Genomic DNA, 18,417 nt, shown 5'->3' on the forward strand with positions numbered 1-18,417 from the left:
TAAAACCACATGATGTGATGCCTGCTTCTTCAAGTGTGCTTGCTGCCTTTTTATATCTATCGTAGCCTCGGTTCCAATTTAACCGAATTAAGCGATTTACCTGTAAAACACACGAACACTCGTAGTTACTAAGTTCAAGCAAATAACCAAGTAAAGCATGGAATTTTAATCTTTTTAAACCATTTAAGGGTTGTCCAACGGACCACCCGTCACATCCCCACACTTACCCGTTGCTTGTCCCAAGCAACCCGTTCGAAAATTATTTCAACAACACAAGCGATCAACGTGTAAACCAAACTAAAATGTATCGTCCTTTTACTAACTTTTTATCACACCACAAGACACACCCCTCACAAAAATCTCTCGGTGACAAGAAATATTAGCACATAATGCTAAACCACTCAATGCGTGTGTCACACCCCGATTTCCACGTGTCACCGGTGGGCCCGGTGTGGGGTACAGTGACGTAGTTGGCATCGTCATAGACAATTAACACAATATAATAATGCACAGCGGAAGCAGAATAGATACATTTCAACTTTAATTAAAATGACATAATAAACATCATATGTAGTTGAAACGGATCCACAGGCGGATCAAATAAAAATAAGAATAAATTGTTCAACAGTTATTTGTCGTCCGAGCTTGCGAGACTATTGTGGACGCTCTAGGAGACAGCCAGCCTAGTTCGTATAGTACCTGCACTTAACCTTTTTGGGAAAAATACGTCAGTTTACACTGGTAAATACAAATCGACTGACTCATTTTGAAAATGATTGAAAATTGATTTAAATGCACAAGGCATAAATATTTTTATTAACTTGGGATATTTATGCAATATAAACTTGTGAACGATTTACATGTACCCGTACTTATGGTGGCCCGGGATCTGCTGTCCGGGCTAAAGGTTAAATAACATACCACATTAAAGAGTTATACACGCCGGGTGTACGCCTACACCCCGTGCTCTGGTCGTGGCCATCTCGTAAGATAATGCCAAGGATATCCGGGACACGGTCAATAACCCCCCAAAGCCTAAAGTAAGACAAGACTGTTTAAACGAGTCGCACAAGCTATTCAAGACTGTACACCCATAAGGTGCAGGACTTGTGCGCCCGATCAAGCGGTATTTTAAATATCGTACCCCAAGCCCGTATAGGGAAAATAAGTCAAAATGTATTTACCTGAGCAAGTATGTAACACAAACGGTAAGTGTGGTAGCTTTTACTGGGCCTCCTAATCTGGAACAAAGGTTTATAATAACCTATTAGATTTCTAACGGGTCTTTTATTTAAGCCTAAGCTTGACCGGTTAGTTTAAGGACGATACGGTACAAGCGCACGATTAAGCGAAAGACCGGATATAATGTGATTTAGACCCGACAAGTTTGGATACTTGTATAATATGGGTATACTAAATACATTCTGGATTTTGAGATAAAAATGATAACGTTTGACCCGTTTCGGTCAATTTACGCAAACTAGTTACGTAAACCGAACCGAACGCAAAAAGGGCGTTACGGGTAGCCAAAAGAGTCAAATGCAAGTTTCCTGAGATAATATGCTTTAAATATGATATAATATCAGTAAGTTATGTTCTATATTGCCCGGAATAATTTTAAACTCAATTTATGCCTTAGAAGGGCATTTTGGTCATTTAAGAGATTATAAAAGAGTCAAATTAGAAATCTGAGTTTCGGGTCTGGTTTATACAGAAAATATACTCCATTTAACATGTTATAACAGTAGGGTATGACCCATATACCAAACTTAACATTTAAAATCAAACTATGCACCATAGGGGTATTTTAGTAAATTCACAAGGGCTAAAAACGCCAAAACTGGAAATCTGAGTTCATATACTTATACTTACTGTTATTATATGAAAATATGCTAATTACATCAGTAGGTATAAGTCTTATATGTTTAAAATGAGTATAACGCTTACTATGCGTTAAAAACGCTTAAAATACGATTTAGAGCCGTTTCCGGGTTTTCAAAAGAAATCTGGGATTTTTATATTTCCAGAATACTTAAAATAATTTATTCAACATATAAAATCAGTAGGAAAAGGTTTCGGGTCAAAAGAATGTATAAAACTCATTTTATGGCTTAAACGGTCAAAACCGACATAAGCCGAAATATCTAAGCGATCTAAGATATGATCAGCCAAAAATTAAATAAAAATCATCTAAAATCCCAAAATATTATATAACATCAGTGGGTAAAAAGTTTTATATCAAAACGTGGCCTGAAATGGGTTATACGCGAAAAGGGCCGTTTATGTAACTTAAGAACATAGTTTTACGCTAATGGCCATAACTCAAAATCTGGACCACCAACTGATCCGAAATTTTCGGTGCAAGTTTATATATTAGGAATAAAGATTTCTACTCTTTCACTTTTCCAAAAATCACGTTTTATATCAAAAAGGGCAAAATAGTCAACTTTTAAGCATAATCGGAAACATGCAAATGAATCGGCTAAGCATAGACTCAAACAACAAAAATTCCAAAAAGTTTTACCAAAATAAAAATAGTCAAAAATACCCTCTAATACAGATCTCAAACATGCATGTACGAATCCGAATCGATAGTCTACGAAAAAGTCGTTTTACAAGACTTTCGATTCCGATTCGTACTTATACTAAAGATTGTCGAGTTGATGATGATAAAACACATTCTTATATATATTATAAGTTATTTATGATGATCAAACAGATTGCATGTCCTTTACATTATCATTTAAGCTTATTTTTGCAAAAACCATTTCTGTTGACTTTTTAAGAATGCCTTTGACTCGACAATTAGCATGCAATAAGTGGGAATCAGAGAATACCCTTTTGAGGGTTTGTTTCCCACATAAATACCAACATATATCTGGTTTCAATTTGAGAAATGACTGAGTAAAACTCGTTTAATCAGAAAGTCAAAGTATAAGAACAACAGTTTGACTTTTAGCAATAATCAAAGCAAGAACGAATTTGAGACTGAATTAGAAGCTTACAAAGGTCCTATTGATGCTTAGTTAACACTAGTAGGTGGCCTTGTCGTTCAGATTAGCTCCAGAAGTCTTGAGAGAGTTCTTGAGAGTTGAGAGCTCTTGTTACTAAATGCAAATGCCAAGAGAAAGGATGAATTGATCTGATTTATGGAGGATACAGAGGTTGTAGTGAGTTTTCAGTAGGCTAGGCATGCAAGACCATCTATTGGAGCAATTTAGAGGTGATCCCAGCTGTTCCCCATTTCAAAATTCGGACCAGATTGCAATTTTTCGCGAAATTCTGTTACTGGTGGTCTCACGCGGCCCGCTTGGGCCTGTCCAGGCGGGTCGCCTGACCTGCTGATCAGCCAAACTATTTTCAAACTTGGCAGCTTTGGTCCCTGAACTTGCACGCGATGTTTCGGCCTCTTATCTTGACCCGTAAACCCCCAAACTTGGTTTTTAAGAACCTTGGGACATTTACCTACATGGTAATGTCCTCGGATAACTTTGCGCTCAACCGAAAAGCCATGAAATTCGACGTTGACGCTTTTAACCCCTCAAATACGGTTTTGGCCATAACTTTCTCATACGTTGACGAAACTTCACGAAATTTTAACCACGTATTCTAGTGAGTATATTTTAGCATTATAAAGCTTCGGGTATGCCAAAAGTTCACTCAGAGGTATAAATTAAACATGTTGACACCTTTGGCCCCTATAGTTTGCAATTCCTCACTTTTGTGCAATTTCCGCGTCGTATGATCCATGAACCATCCGTTTAAGGTTATAAACATTTTGTAGGGTTATCATAGAGTCTATCTATCCATTGTTGACACTTTGGACCCTTACGTTCCATAGTTTTCACTGTTTGTCACTTTTAGTCCCTCTAATGTTTGTTTTCACATACCGGAACCTTATGACACGTGTCAAGACATTATTGGACGAAAATTTTTCGAGGTGTTACATCCTCACCCCCTTAAAAGAAATCTCGCCCTCGAGATTTACTGAAACAAATGGGGATATTTCTCTTGCATCGTGGATTCCACTTCCCACGTGTATTCGGGACCTCTACGGGCATCCCATTTAACAATAGGCACGTGCTTCCTTCGAAGCTTCTTTACCTGTCGATCCTCAATCGACAAAGGTTTTTCCACAAATTTCAGACTCTCGTCTATGTGTATATCTGTATGCGGTATAACCAGTGAATCGTCAGCGAAAGACTTCTTCAAATTACAGATGTGGAACACATTATGAATAGCACTAAGCTCTTCAGGCAAGTTTAACTTGTAAGTGACTGACCCGACACGTTCGATAATCTCGAAAGGTCCTATATATCTCGGGCTCAGCTTGCCTTTCTTTCCAAATCGCATCACACCCTTCCAGGGCGATACTTTAAGCAATACTTTATCACCTACATCGAAGTGAAAGTCTTTGCGCTTAGGATCCGCATAACTTTTCTGCCTATCCCTGGCAGCTTTCAAACGATCGCGTATCTGAACGATCTTGTCTGTCGTCTCAAAGACGATATCTGGTCCTGACAGTTGGACTTCTCCAACTTCTGCCCAACAAATGGGTGATCTACACTTTCTACCGTATAGGGCCTCAAAAGGCACAGCCTTTATGCTGGAATGGTAGCTATTGTTGTAGGAGAATTCAATCAGTGGTAGGTTCTTATCCCAACTACCACCCAAGTCGATCGCACATGCACGAAGCATGTCTTCCAAAGTTTGAATAGTACGCTCACTCTGACCATCGGTCTGAGGATGATAAGCCGTACTAAAATTCAAACGAGTGCCCAACGATTGTTGGAAACTCTTCCAAAAATGCGACGTATATCTAGTATCTCTATCGGAGATAATAGATATAGGTATACCATGTAGCGCTACTATCTTATCGACGTATAATTGAGCTAACATATCGGAGCTATACGTCTCCTTGATGGGTAGAAAATGAGCTGACTTAGTCAGTCTATCCACTATGACCCATATGGTATCATTTCCCTTTTTCGTCTTCGGCAACTGGGTGATGAAATCCATTGTCACCATTTCCCATTTCCACTTGGGAATTTCAGGTTGTTGAAGCAAACCTGACGGCTTCTGATGCTCAGCCTTGACTTGCGCACAAGTCAAGCATTTAGCTACATGCTCAGCTACTGACTTTTTCAAACCAATCCACCAGTAGTTTGCTTTCAAATCCTGGTACATCTTATCAGCTCCAGGATGAACGGAATATTTAGAGTTGTGGGCTTCCTGGAGGATAACATCCCGAAGTCCTCCATAGACTGGAACCCATATTCGTCCGTTTAGTCGTAGCATTCCATCTTTGTCGTAGGATAACTGCTCCTCAGTTACTCCTAACTTTTCTGCAGGATAGTTAGCTTCCAACACAGCTTCCTTCTGTGCAGCTAACACCCTTTCATTCAAATTATTTCTTATTTCAATGCGCTTGGCATTGATTCTGATCGGTTTCACCCTTTCCTTTCTGCTTAAGGCGTCGGCAACTACATTTGCCTTGCCTGGATGGTATCTTATCTCGCAGTCATAATCATTTAAAGTTTCCATCCATCGCCTTTGACGCATGTTCAATTCCTTCTGATTGAACAAGTGTTGAAGACTCTTGTGATCTGAATAAATTATACACTTGGTTCCGTACAAGTAATGTCTCCATAGCTTCAAAGCAAACACAACCGCACCCAATTCCAAATCGTGGGTGGTGTAGTTCTTCTCGTGCACCTTTAGCTGGCGAGAAGCGTAGGCAATGACTTTGCCTTTCTGCATGAGTACGCAGCCCATACCAGTGTGCGATGCATCGCAATACACTATGAAATCTTCTATGCCATCGGGCAGTGTCAACACTGGTGCGTTGCTCAACTTCTTCTTCAGGATGTCGAAGGATTCCTGCTGCTTAGGGCCCCAATCAAACTTAATCTTCTTACGAGTCAACGAAGTTAGGGGCGCAGCAATTCTTGAAAAGTTCTCGATAAATCGCCTATAATATCCTGCCAATCCGAGGAAACTGCGAATCTCGGTAGGAGTCTTCGGCTCCTGCCAGTTCATGACTGCTTCTACTTTAGCGGGATCTACTTGGATACCACGCTCGCTTACTACATGTCCAAGGAATTGGACTTCTCGAAGCCAAAATTCACACTTCGAAAATTTTGCATAAAGCTTCTCTTGATGCAGAAATTTGAGAATACAACGAAGGTGTTTCTCATGGTCAGCTTGGCTCTTCGAGTAGATAAGGATGTCGTCGATAAAGACGATGACGAATTTATCTAGGTAAGGCTTGCAGACACGATTCATGAGATCCATGAATGCGGCTGGTGCGTTAGTGAGCCCAAATGGCATCACTAGGAACTCGTAATGTCCATAACGAGTCCTAAACGCGGTCTTGTGCACATCTTCATCCTTGACTTTTAACTGATGATAACCTGATCTCAGGTCAATCTTGGAGAAATAGCTTGCTCCTTGCAACTGATCGAACAGATCGTCGATCCTGGGTAACGGATATCTATTCTTGATAGTGACCTTGTTAAGCTCACGGTAATCGATGCACAGACGCATCGATCCATCCTTCTTTTTAACGAACAAGATTGGTGCTCCCCAAGGATACGAGCTAGGTCTAATAAAACCTTTAGCTAACAAATCATCCAACTGCGTCCTCAACTCCTTCATCTCCGTTGGTGCCAATCTATATGGTGCTCTTGCTACAGGCGCAGCGCCTGGAATGATGTCTATCCGAAACTCCACTTGCCTATCTGGTGGCAAACCGGGTAGTTCTTCTGGGAATACCTCAAGATATTCCGAGATAACAGGGATATCCTCAATCTTCGGCTTCGGCTCATCAATGGTAACTTGTGCCATATAAATGACACATCCCTTCTGCATGCACCTGGATGCCTTGAGCATGGACACTTGCTCAGGCAATCCATGCTGACTATCTCCTTGAATAGTAAGTGACTCACCAGACGGAGTCTTAACTATTACTTGCTTTCTATTGCACAGAATTTGGGCTTGGTTACTCGATAACCAATCCATGCCTATCACTATATCAAATCCAGCTAGCTTAAAGGGAAGCAAGGATAACGGGAAAGAATGATTCCTAATGGATATAACACATCCATCTAGAACAGTCGAGGCGGTTTCTATGGTTCCATCGGCTAATTCCACCTCATATTTCACACTTAGGGTCTTAACAGGTAGGTTTAACAATTTACAAAACTTATCATCTACAAATGACTTATCAGCTCCTGAATCAAATAAGACTCTAGCAAAAACATCATTTACAAGAAAAGTACCTGTAATGACGTTGTCGTCTAGAACTGCTTCCTTGGCATCCATTCTGAAGACTCTCGCATTAGTCTTCTTCCCGTCGTCAGCTTTCTTCGCATTCTTTGGGCAATTTGGCCGGATATGCCCTTTCTCGTTGCAACCAAAACAAGTTGCATCCTTCATTTTCTTGCAATCTAGAGCTTTATGGTCTGTGGACTTGCAGATTCCACATCGCTTTTCGTGAGACTGGGAATTCGCTTCCAAACGACATTTCCCAAAATGGTGTCTCTTGCAGTTCTTGCATCTGGGTTTTTCACCCGACTGATCTCCTTTCTTGAACCCCGACCCTTTCTTATGGTCGTTGTTTCCTCTGTGTCGTTTCTCAGATCTTCGTGAGGTGTCATCCTCACGTTTCCTTTTGTTTTCCTCTGAGCTCTTCATAGCTCTCAATCTGACTACATCTTGAGTGAGGGAGAGGGATAGATCAGCTACGGATCTAAATGTCGTAGGCCTTGAAGCCTTGACGCTTGCCTTTATCTCCGGTGCCAGACCCCCAATAAATCGAGCAATCCTTCGCGGCTCCGGGGTCACCAAATAAGGCACTAACCGAGATAAAGTGTTGAACGTAGTAAGGTACGCTTGACAATCGAGGTTCTTCATAACCAGAGATACAAAATCCGATTCAATTCTTTCGACCTCATGCTGCGGGCAGAAATTCTCTTTGATCAGTGCTACAAACTGATCCCAGGTCAAGCTGTACAGAGCGGCCTTACCGGCAGCTTGCAGAAGTGACTTCCACCATGCTAACGCATCTCCCTTGAACGACTGGGACACGTACTTCACGACGTCCCTATCAGCACACCCGCTGATATCAACCACCGTATCCATCTCATCAATCCACGTCATGCAGTCAACTGCTCCTTTTTCCCCAGTAAAATCTCTGGGTTTGCAAGATACGAAATACTTATACGTACAGGACTTGCTGTGCGTATCATGCTTCAGCTTGACTTCTTGCTTAGGAATACTGCTGTGGTTGGAGGAGTGATTATCATCCTCATCTTTCTTCGGCTCACTCTTTTTAGAAGGTGGCTTACTATGAGCCTCAGAATGAGTCTTGGGCTTTACGTGCGATACTGTTCGGGTCCTACTCCGAGTACCGCTAGATTCTCTGAATTGCCTATCCATAGCTTTGGCAACAGCGTTATCTATCAGTGCTTGCAATTCTTCACCAGTGACGTGAATCCTGGTATTATCTGGGTGTTCTCCAGAATGACTGTTGGTCTCCTCCGATTTGGCCATGTAGCTTTAAGCTACATAAAAGGACAAGGTCTTATTTAGAAACCTAACAGTATTATCGTTCTAGACGATTTATTAACCATGGTATTAGTAACCATAATAGTTAATTTAATTAATTTCATTCAAGGCTTTTATTAGCAACTATATTATGGAATGAAATATATATATTGGCACAATAGGCCTAGTCACTTCGGACAACTTACTAAATTATAAATTTAGATTTTTATAGGATTAGCATTGTATAATTAAACAAATAATCCTTTACTAGGCAGGGAGTCATAAACCACAACTGCCACTATATGACATAGTCATAACCCGTAGGTATCAAGTCATAAACAGACTTGTGTACAGATATAATCTGTAGATAATTTATTAAAAAGGATGGCTTGTGTGATTCTACAGATCACGCTTAGCCAGGAATGTTAACATGTTTTCAGATGTTAACAGAGAGTTGAATCTTTTCAACCAGGTTTTACCATATTGGCTAGGCCTGTAAATAAGGCATTCAAGCTAGGTTCTACCTTACTAAGATTCTTATAAAAATGCCAAATCAAATAAAATTGATATATTCCATTTATTTTAATATTATATTCATGCACATAAATAAAATGAGAAATTCAAATTAACCATTTCAATTTTAAATAAAGTAACTAGTACATCTTTGCCCTAAACGGGACTTTAATTCAAATAACATGAATAACATGCCCGCGCAGGGGCTAAACCAATAACAACAACAACAAATAAATAAAAACAAACCCACGCAGGGGTTAAAGAACAACATACCCACGCAGGGGTAGAATAAGAGAAATATACCCACGCAAGGGTAGAGTACAGGAATAGATGTCCACGCAGGGACATGAGTAAAAGAGCTAACAACAAAGGATTTAATAATCCTTCTTACTCTTACCCTTAATCAAGTCAACCATTTTCTTGAACATACCGCGGTTGTGTCGGCGATCATTTTGCAACTCCCGTCGCACGTCGTGTATCCCTTGCAGGATTTCTTGGACTTGCGGTGGCGACATCATTGGCGCCGGCGGCGGTGGCTGATACTGCTGTGGCTGTGGAGGCTGCGGCTGCTGGTATCCCTGTGGTGGGAATCCAAAAGCTGATGGTCCCGTAGCCCAGGGACCTCCAAAAGTACTCTCCTGATTGAGAGGGTTGTAGCCTGAAGCTAACCAGTAGGGATCTCCCGTATAATCATAACCGGGAGGAAAAGTCGGCTCGAACGGGTTAAACTGCGCTGCGCTAGCATACGCAGGAATGGGCTCTCCAAAGTTCTGCGGCGGTAGTGGCGCAATAGTCGCAGAAGTAACCTCTGAGACGGGATGCTGAAACTCTCCCGTCTCGGACTCCTCGTGGAGCGGCGAGTAGCGGCCGCTAACTGAATGTCGAGGGGTGGCAATGCGAATCCCTCCTCGCGTAGACATACGCGCGTTCCTCCTTGGCCTCTGAGGCGGAGGAGGTAAAACCGGTGGTGGTGGTGGCGACGGAGTGATCACGTCGCGCCAGAGGGCCTCAGATGGGTCCTGCTGCAAGGGCGGCTGCTGAAGCTGCTGCTGCTGAGAGTGGTGCTGCGAGTGCACCGGAGAACCATAGTGAGACTGGAGCATCGGAGAGTTGTGGTGGCTGGGGGTGTAATACCAATCGTGCTGCCTGAACCTCTCCTCATAGCTATCAACACCACTGAATGGTGATCCCCTGTATGGTGACCCATCCGATATCTCAATGGGATGGTTAGGCGTGCCGGACGGTGGCAGGGAAGGGTCAGTGTACTCGTCGACCTCCATCTCGTTACCACCAGAGAAGTGGTCTTCAGGTCCTAGTGGGTTATAACCCACTGGTTCGTCCAAGTAAGCATCAGGGTTGTATAGGCCCTGATAAGCTGGTGCTGGGTGGTGGTGAGGTGACTGGTGTAATGGAATGAAAGATCCATGGGAGTCGTGGGGCCCAATTTCAGAATGGGGCCCAAATGAGTGGGGTAGGGATGGTGAGGTGCTCAAAGATACCGAGTGCCTGGCTGGCTCGGCGAATGATCTCCAAAGATCATTGGCTGCAGTGTTGTGCGAAGCTGATGGGGCTCGCCTGTGTGAGGGTCCTGCCTCGTGGTCATGTGATGTGGCGAATCCTCCTCGTCCGAATCCTCCTCGTCCTCGCATACGTGGCGGCATGATGAACCTGTCAAAAATCAAACAAGTTGCACAACAAAATATATAAGACAAGGCTAAAAATAAAAACAAAGATAAAATAAACGAAATGTCGAACATTTCCTAAGTTCTTTGTCTAGACTCGAAAAATCGAGGATTGTGCAATTGTGTAACTGAGATTAAACACAAAGGACTAGTGTTTAATTCACTCAGCGTTGGCTCTGATACCAACCTGTCACACCCCGATTTCCACGTGTCACCGGTGGGCCCGGTGTGGGGTACAGTGACGTAGTTGGCATCGTCATAGACAATTAACACAATATAATAATGCACAGCGGAAGCAGAATAGATACATTTCAACTTTAATTAAAATGACATAATAAACATCATATGTAGTTGAAACGGATCCACAGGCGGATCAAATAAAAATAAGAATAAATTGTTCAACAGTTATTTGTCGTCCGAGCTTGCGAGACTATTGTGGACGCTCTAGGAGACAGCCAGCCTAGTTCGTATAGTACCTGCACTTAACCTTTTTGGGAAAAATACGTCAGTTTACACTGGTAAATATAAATCGACTGACTCATTTTGAAAATGATTGAAAATTGATTTAAATGCACAAGGCATAAATATTTTTATTAACTTGGGATATTTATGCAATATAAACTTGTGAACGATTTACATGTACCCGTACTTATGGTGGCCCGGGATCTGCTGTCCGGGCTAAAGGTTAAATAACACACCACATTAAAGAGTTATACACGCCGGGTGTACGCCTACACCCCGTGCTCTGGTCGTGGCCATCTCGTAAGATAATGCCAAGGATATCCGGGACACGGTCAATAACCCCCCAAAGCCTAAAGTAAGACAAGACTGTTTAAACGAGTCGCACAAGCTATTCAAGACTGTACACCCATAAGGTGCAGGACTTGTGCGCCCGATCAAGCGGTATTTTAAATACCGTACCCCAAGCCCGTATAGGGAAAATAAGTCAAAATGTATTTACCTGAGCAAGTATGTAACACAAACGGTAAGTGTGGTAGCTTTTACTGGGCCTCCTAATCTGGAACAAAGGTTTATAATAACCTATTAGATTTCTAACGGGTCTTTTATTTAAGCCTAAGCTTGACCGGTTAGTTTAAGGACGATACGGTACAAGCGCACGATTAAGCGAAAGACCGGATAGAATGTGATTTAGACCCGACAAGTTTGGATACTTGTATAATATGGGTATACTAAATACATTCTGGATTTTGAGATAAAAATGATAACGTTTGACCCGTTTCGGTCAATTTACGCAAACTAGTTACGTAAACCGAACCGAACGCAAAAAGGGCGTTACGGGTAGCCAAAAGAGTCAAATGCAAGTTTCCTGAGATAATATGCTTTAAATATGATATAATATCAGTAAGTTATGTTCTATATTGCCCGGAATAATTTTAAACTCAATTTATGCCTTAGAAGGGCATTTTGGTCATTTAAGAGATTATAAAAGAGTCAAATTAGAAATCTGAGTTTCGGGTCTGGTTTATACAGAAAATATACTCCATTTAACATGTTATAACAGTAGGGTATGACCCATATACCAAACTTAACATTTAAAATCAAACTATGCACCATAGGGGTATTTTAGTAAATTCACAAGGGCTAAAAACGCCAAAACTGGAAATCTGAGTTCATATACTTATACTTACTGTTATTATATGAAAATATGCTAATTACATCAGTAGGTATAAGTCTTATATGTTTAAAATGAGTATAACGCTTACTATGCGTTAAAAACGCTTAAAATACGATTTAGAGCCGTTTCCGGGTTTTCAAAAGAAATCTGGGATTTTTATATTTCCAGAATACTTAAAATAATTTATTCAACATATAAAATCAGTAGGAAAAGGTTTCGGGTCAAAAGAATGTATAAAACTCATTTTATGGCTTAAACGGTCAAAACCGACATAAGCCGAAATAACTAAGCGATCTAAGATATGATCAGCCAAAAATTAAATAAAAATCATCTAAAATCCCAAAATATTATATAACATCAGTGGGTAAAAAGTTTTATATCAAAACGTGGCCTGAAATGGGTTATACGCGAAAAGGGCCGTTTATGTAACTTAAGAACATAGTTTTACGCTAATGGCCATAACTCAAAATCTGGACCACCAACTGATCCGAAATTTTCGGTGCAAGTTTATATATTAGGAATAAAGATTTCTACTCTTTCACTTTTCCAAAAATCACGTTTTATATCAAAAAGGGCAAAATAGTCAACTTTTAAGCATAATCGGAAACATGCAAATGAATCGGCTAAGCATAGACTCAAACAACAAAAATTCCAGAAAGTTTTACCAAAATAAAAATAGTCAAAAATACTCTCTAATACAGATCTCAAACATGCATGTACGAATCCGAATCGATAGTCTACGAAAAAGTCGTTTTACAAGACTTTCGGTTCCGATTCGTACTTATACTAAAGATTGTCGAGTTGATGATGATAAAACACATTCTTATATATATTATAAGTTATTTATGATGATCAAACAGATTGCATGTCCTTTACATTATCCTTTAAGCTTATTTTTGCAAAAACCATTTCTGTTGACTTTTTAAGAATGCCTTTGACTCGACAATTAGCATGCAATAAGTGGGAATCAGAGAATACCCTTTTGAGGGTTTGTTTCCCACATAAATACCAACATATATCTGGTTTCAATTTGAGAAATGACTGAGTAAAACTCGTTTAATCAGAAAGTCAAAGTATAAGAACAACAGTTTGACTTTTAGCAATAATCAAAGCAAGAACGAATTTGAGACTGAATTAGAAGCTTACAAAGGTCCTATTGATGCTTAGTTAACACTAGTAGGTGGCCTTGTCGTTCAGATTAGCTCCAGAAGTCTTGAGAGAGTTCTTGAGAGTTGAGAGCTCTTGTTACTAAATGCAAATGCCAAGAGAAAGGATGAATTGATCTGATTTATGGAGGATACAGAGGTTATAGTGAGTTTTCAGTAGGCTAGGCATGCAAGACCATCTATTGGAGCAATTTAGAGGTGATCCCAGTTGTTCCCCATTTCAAAATTCGGACCAGATTGCAATTTTTCGCGAAATTCTGTTACTGGTGGTCTCACGCGGCCCGCTTGGGCCTGTCCAGGCGGGTCGCCTGACCTGCTGATCAGCCAAACTATTTTCAAACTTGGCAGCTTTGGTCCCTGAACTTGCACGCGATGTTTCGGCCTCTTATCTTGACCCGTAAACCCCCAAACTTGGTTTTTAAGAACCTTGGGACATTTACCTACATGGTAATGTCCTCGGATAACTTTGCGCTCAACCGAAAAGCCATGAAATTCGACGTTGACGCTTTTAACCCCTCAAATACGGTTTTGGCCATAACTTTCTCATACGTTGACGAAACTTCACGAAATTTTAACCACATATTCTAGTGAGTATATTTTAGCATTATAAAGCTTCGGGTATGCCAAAAGTTCACTCAGAGGTATAAATTAAACATGTTGACACTTTTGGCCCCTATAGTTTGCAATTCCTCACTTTTGTGCAATTTCCGCGTCGTATGATCCATGAACCATCCGTTTAAGGTTATAAACATTTTGTAGGGTTATCATAGAGTCTATCTATCCATTGTTGACACTTTGGACCCTTACGTTCCATAGTTTTCACTGTTTGTCACTTTTAGTCCCTCTAATGTTTGTTTTCACATACCGGAACCTTATGACACGTGTCAAGACATTATTGGACGAAAATTTTTCGAGGTGTTACAGCGTGTGTGTTTTTGTGCGACAATAAGCTTGTATAAAAATCAAGTCTCCTCCTAACAAATATCTAGCATGCTTTCGAATCAAAGGAACTTACGGGTTGTAACGGAGCTAGGTGTAAAGGTAGGAAAATGATGGAATATATATAAAAGAGCTAATTGATTTGACCCGACTTTTTATTTCTACTACTACGATGCAAACACCAAATATATACAAAACTTCTTCAACATCTCAACTACTATTGCAACTAAATACAATTTTTTTTCTTTCTCTTTTCTTTTTTTCTCTCTCTTTTTTTTTTCATTTCATTTCATTTTTTTATAACACATCAAACTCAACAATATATACAAGAACATCAATACTACAAACTAAATCTCCTAAACCGGGTCATCTCAATAGGTAAAATTTTGTAGGAAGTAGGTTTGGGTCACAACCGAATGGTATAAGGCTCAAACATGGTTTTCTAAAGACCAAACCCCCACCCCTCACAATACCAAGCTCATATATATAAAGTATGAGGTCCAACCCACCAATCCCACACTCTCACACGTCTAGACGAGGCTACCTAAAAGTCCCCTATCATTTTCAAAAGCATGCTAACTCTAGGATTTAACAAGAATTCATACACAAGTTCTATTAACACAATCAACACACCGCCACTCAAAACAAAGAAAACATATTAATAATCATATGTGGCTCAAACTCTCACCAAGAAAGGACTAGAAATGGGTGTCGGTATGTCAAGTGGAACAATATCAAGTGTTCAAATTTCGACAATTTTTCGCTTGATTTCACAATTTTTTAAAATTGTCAAAGATTTCCCCTCATCCCCACACTTGGGATAATTGTCCCAATGTATGGTTTTGAGGGAAAGATCGCTTCTAAAAAAAAACATTAGCTTTCGCTAATACTCTCAAATCCCAATTTTTTTTTTATCATAAAGCAAACAAACTAACTACCAATATTTCAAAGCTAAAGAACATAACAAGACTAAGGAAAGAGTACATTGATCTGGTGAAGTTTGACACAACAGATGTTGTAAATAATCCGACTTCCAATCATCACCTTCACGCAACTCTCCGCACATCTTCCCCACACTTGAATGCCGCCATGGCCCTGAAACATAGAAAAATGAAAACAGCAAGATCAATATAAAATCCCGGGTTGCCTCTCGAGCAGCGCTAAGTTTCAAGTCTTCAGCCAGACCACGCCACTCCCATTTATGGTGGCTCAAAGAATCGGTTCCTTCCATCTCCAACACTTCCTTGTGCCATTGAGCAAAACGCATCCATCTTGTTTTGACTCGGTGGGTAATCCAATACACTCTCGCTCGCACCAATATGTGTTTCTTCACGGTCCGGTGGGTGCTTTTTTCTCATTCGTGGTAACACATTTTTCATACAGTCACTAGACTCATCACCCTTCCTCTCAATGGACTCATAACTAATCCCTCTAGTTTGAACATCAAAATACAACCTACGGTTCTTTTCGGTCATGGTAATAATCTCGTCTCTACAATTAATTTGAGCATTTGCTGCGTATAGAAACGGTCGACCTAAAATTACCCTTTGTTGTGATGCCATATTGGTAGAAGCATAGTCCAAAACTAGGAAATCCACCGGGTATTCAAATTCTCCCAACTGAATCTTAACATTCCTAACCATTCCCCGTGGACGCCTCCAACTTCCATTCGCTAAGCTCACCATGGTGTCTATACCTTCGAGTGGACCAAAGTCGTACATATCGTATAAATCGCTTGGTAGCACACTCACACTTGCCCCGTAGTCCAACAATGCGTGAGGGATTTTTAATTTTCCCATACGGATAGGCACGATTGGCACTCCATACTCTTTATCATTCTCGACTTCGGCATCTTTTTCCAAACCTGCATTCACTTGACACGAAGAAGTTAGACATTTTTCATTAAATTCGGTACTAGGAACGGTGCTTACCACATTGATGTTAATGCTTTTTATGTTCTTGGAATTTGGCACCGTATCACTCGGTAGCTGGCCTTTTGCTTTCTTTAAAATCGCCACGTCACTCGCAAGTTGACCCATTTGAGTGGTCAACGATTGGATGCTTTTGTCACGAACCTCGTCCTTTTGCATCCGAACCTCATCACGTTGATTCATTCGTTGCATTTCACTTTGCATCGCCTTCAACATCTCCATCATCTCATTTCCACGCGAAGAACTTTGACCCGTTTGATATTGCCTTTGAAATCCTTGGTTTCCTTGGAAATTCGGGTTTGCTTGATTTGAAGGGTTTCCATACCGAAAATTCGGGTGGTTCCTCAACCCGGGGTGGTAGGTATTAGAGCTCATGTTGTTGTAACTCCTACCACCTCCTCCTTGACCTTGACCTTGAACCGCATGGACTTCTTCGTATTGCCCTTCCAACATCCCTTGGCAATTTTCAGCCGCATGACCTATTTCATTACATAAAGCACACACATCATAAATTTGGTTAGTAGTTTGAACATTACCATCATCTATGGCGTGCACTTGAGGTCGTGCAATGGCCGGTCGGGCTCTCCTCGATGCTTGAGCCTTTCTTTTCGAGGTAATCGCCATGTTCTCTAAGAACTCCCAATCATCATTCTCATAGTTTGTGCCAAAAGTCCCACCAGTAATGGACATTAAATCTCTAGCATCCTCGGCACTCAACCCCTCGTGGAAGGCATTCATCAACTCCCAAAGCTCAATCCCATGGTGAGGGCAATTCCTTATCATCATATTGAATCGTTCAAACGCTTCATGGAACATCTCACCATGTTGTTGTTGGAAGCTCCTCAACCCCTTTCTTGCATCGTTGGTCTTTTGGGCGGTGTAAAACTCATCCAAGAAAGTTTGTTGCATCTCCCCCCATGTATATATGGATGCCGAAGGTAACGTGTAAAACCATTTCTTCGCCTTATCTTCCAAAGAAAATTGGAATAATACCAATTTGATATCGTCAGCCGAAAACCCTTGACTCCCAAGAGTGTTGCAAATTGAGTCATAAGCCTCTAAATGAAAGTAAGGCTCCTCCGTTGCCAACCCCTTGTACTTTGGTAAACTTTGCAAAGAGTTGGTTCTTACTTCAAATGTTCGCCCTTGATCATTATGAGGTATGACTACCGGTGAAGGGTTTTGAGTGATTACCGGCCGAAAATGTGCTTCAATGCCCCTCACATTTTCTCTAAGGTGTCTCCTTGGTACACCATACCTACCTCTTGGAATAATAGGACCATTTGGCCTTGGTACTTTCCCTTGTGGTGCGATTAGTTGTTGAAACTGTTGTTGTCGCATCGGTGGGCGTTGAGGTGGCCTTTGGAATTGTTGTTGTACATGTTGTGGCCGGACTTGTTGCAATGGAATAGGTGGTTGCATTAGTGGCCCTTGTGGTCTTGGCCGAATGTGTTGTGGTATAAGTTGTTGTTGTGGCATTCCACCAACACTTGCCATCCCTTGAGATTGACTTTGCACATACCCAAACTCCCCTTGATCACCATAACCTCCATAAGCGTACCCATCATCATCATACCCCTCAAAATCTTCAAATCCCTCATCATAACCATCTCCTTGAATTCCCGAAGTTTGCCCAAATGGGATGGTTGAATACTGAAAACCCGATTGTTGTGGTCTAAAGGATGAAGTAGTATGCACAATACTTGAATTTGGTGCAATTGTGAAGGTGGATGATGATTGACCCGTAGTTGGGGGAAAGAAGTGGGATAAGGGTGGGATTGTGGTGGATGGGTTGTAGGTGATGGCGGGTTCAGCTTGAGTGGTGATTGGTTGGGTAACATTGGATGGTGTGAATTCGGCGGTGGTATTAGGTAAGGTAGTGTTTGGTGATGGTTGGGTGGAAGTAGGTATAAAGGATGAGGTCGTTTGACCCGTTGTAGGTGGAATTTGTGAATCAGCCATGATGTTTCTCGGTGTGATGGGTGAAGTGGGTGAACCAATGA

At 41.1% G+C, this 18,417-nt stretch overlaps 1 non-coding gene across 1 annotated transcript; it reads left to right on the forward strand.

Moving 5' to 3' along the window:
- Positions 1 to 17,168: 17,168 nt before the first annotated feature.
- Positions 17,169 to 17,274, forward strand: LOC118487863. The gene has a single exon (XR_004882806.1). It is a non-coding gene; the product is annotated as a small nucleolar RNA R71 (small nucleolar RNA).
- The last annotated feature ends 1,143 nt before the right edge of the window (positions 17,275 to 18,417 follow it).

This window comes from Helianthus annuus, chromosome 15 (assembly GCF_002127325.2).
Source record: "Helianthus annuus cultivar XRQ/B chromosome 15, HanXRQr2.0-SUNRISE, whole genome shotgun sequence".
NCBI lineage: Eukaryota > Viridiplantae > Streptophyta > Magnoliopsida > Asterales > Asteraceae > Helianthus > Helianthus annuus.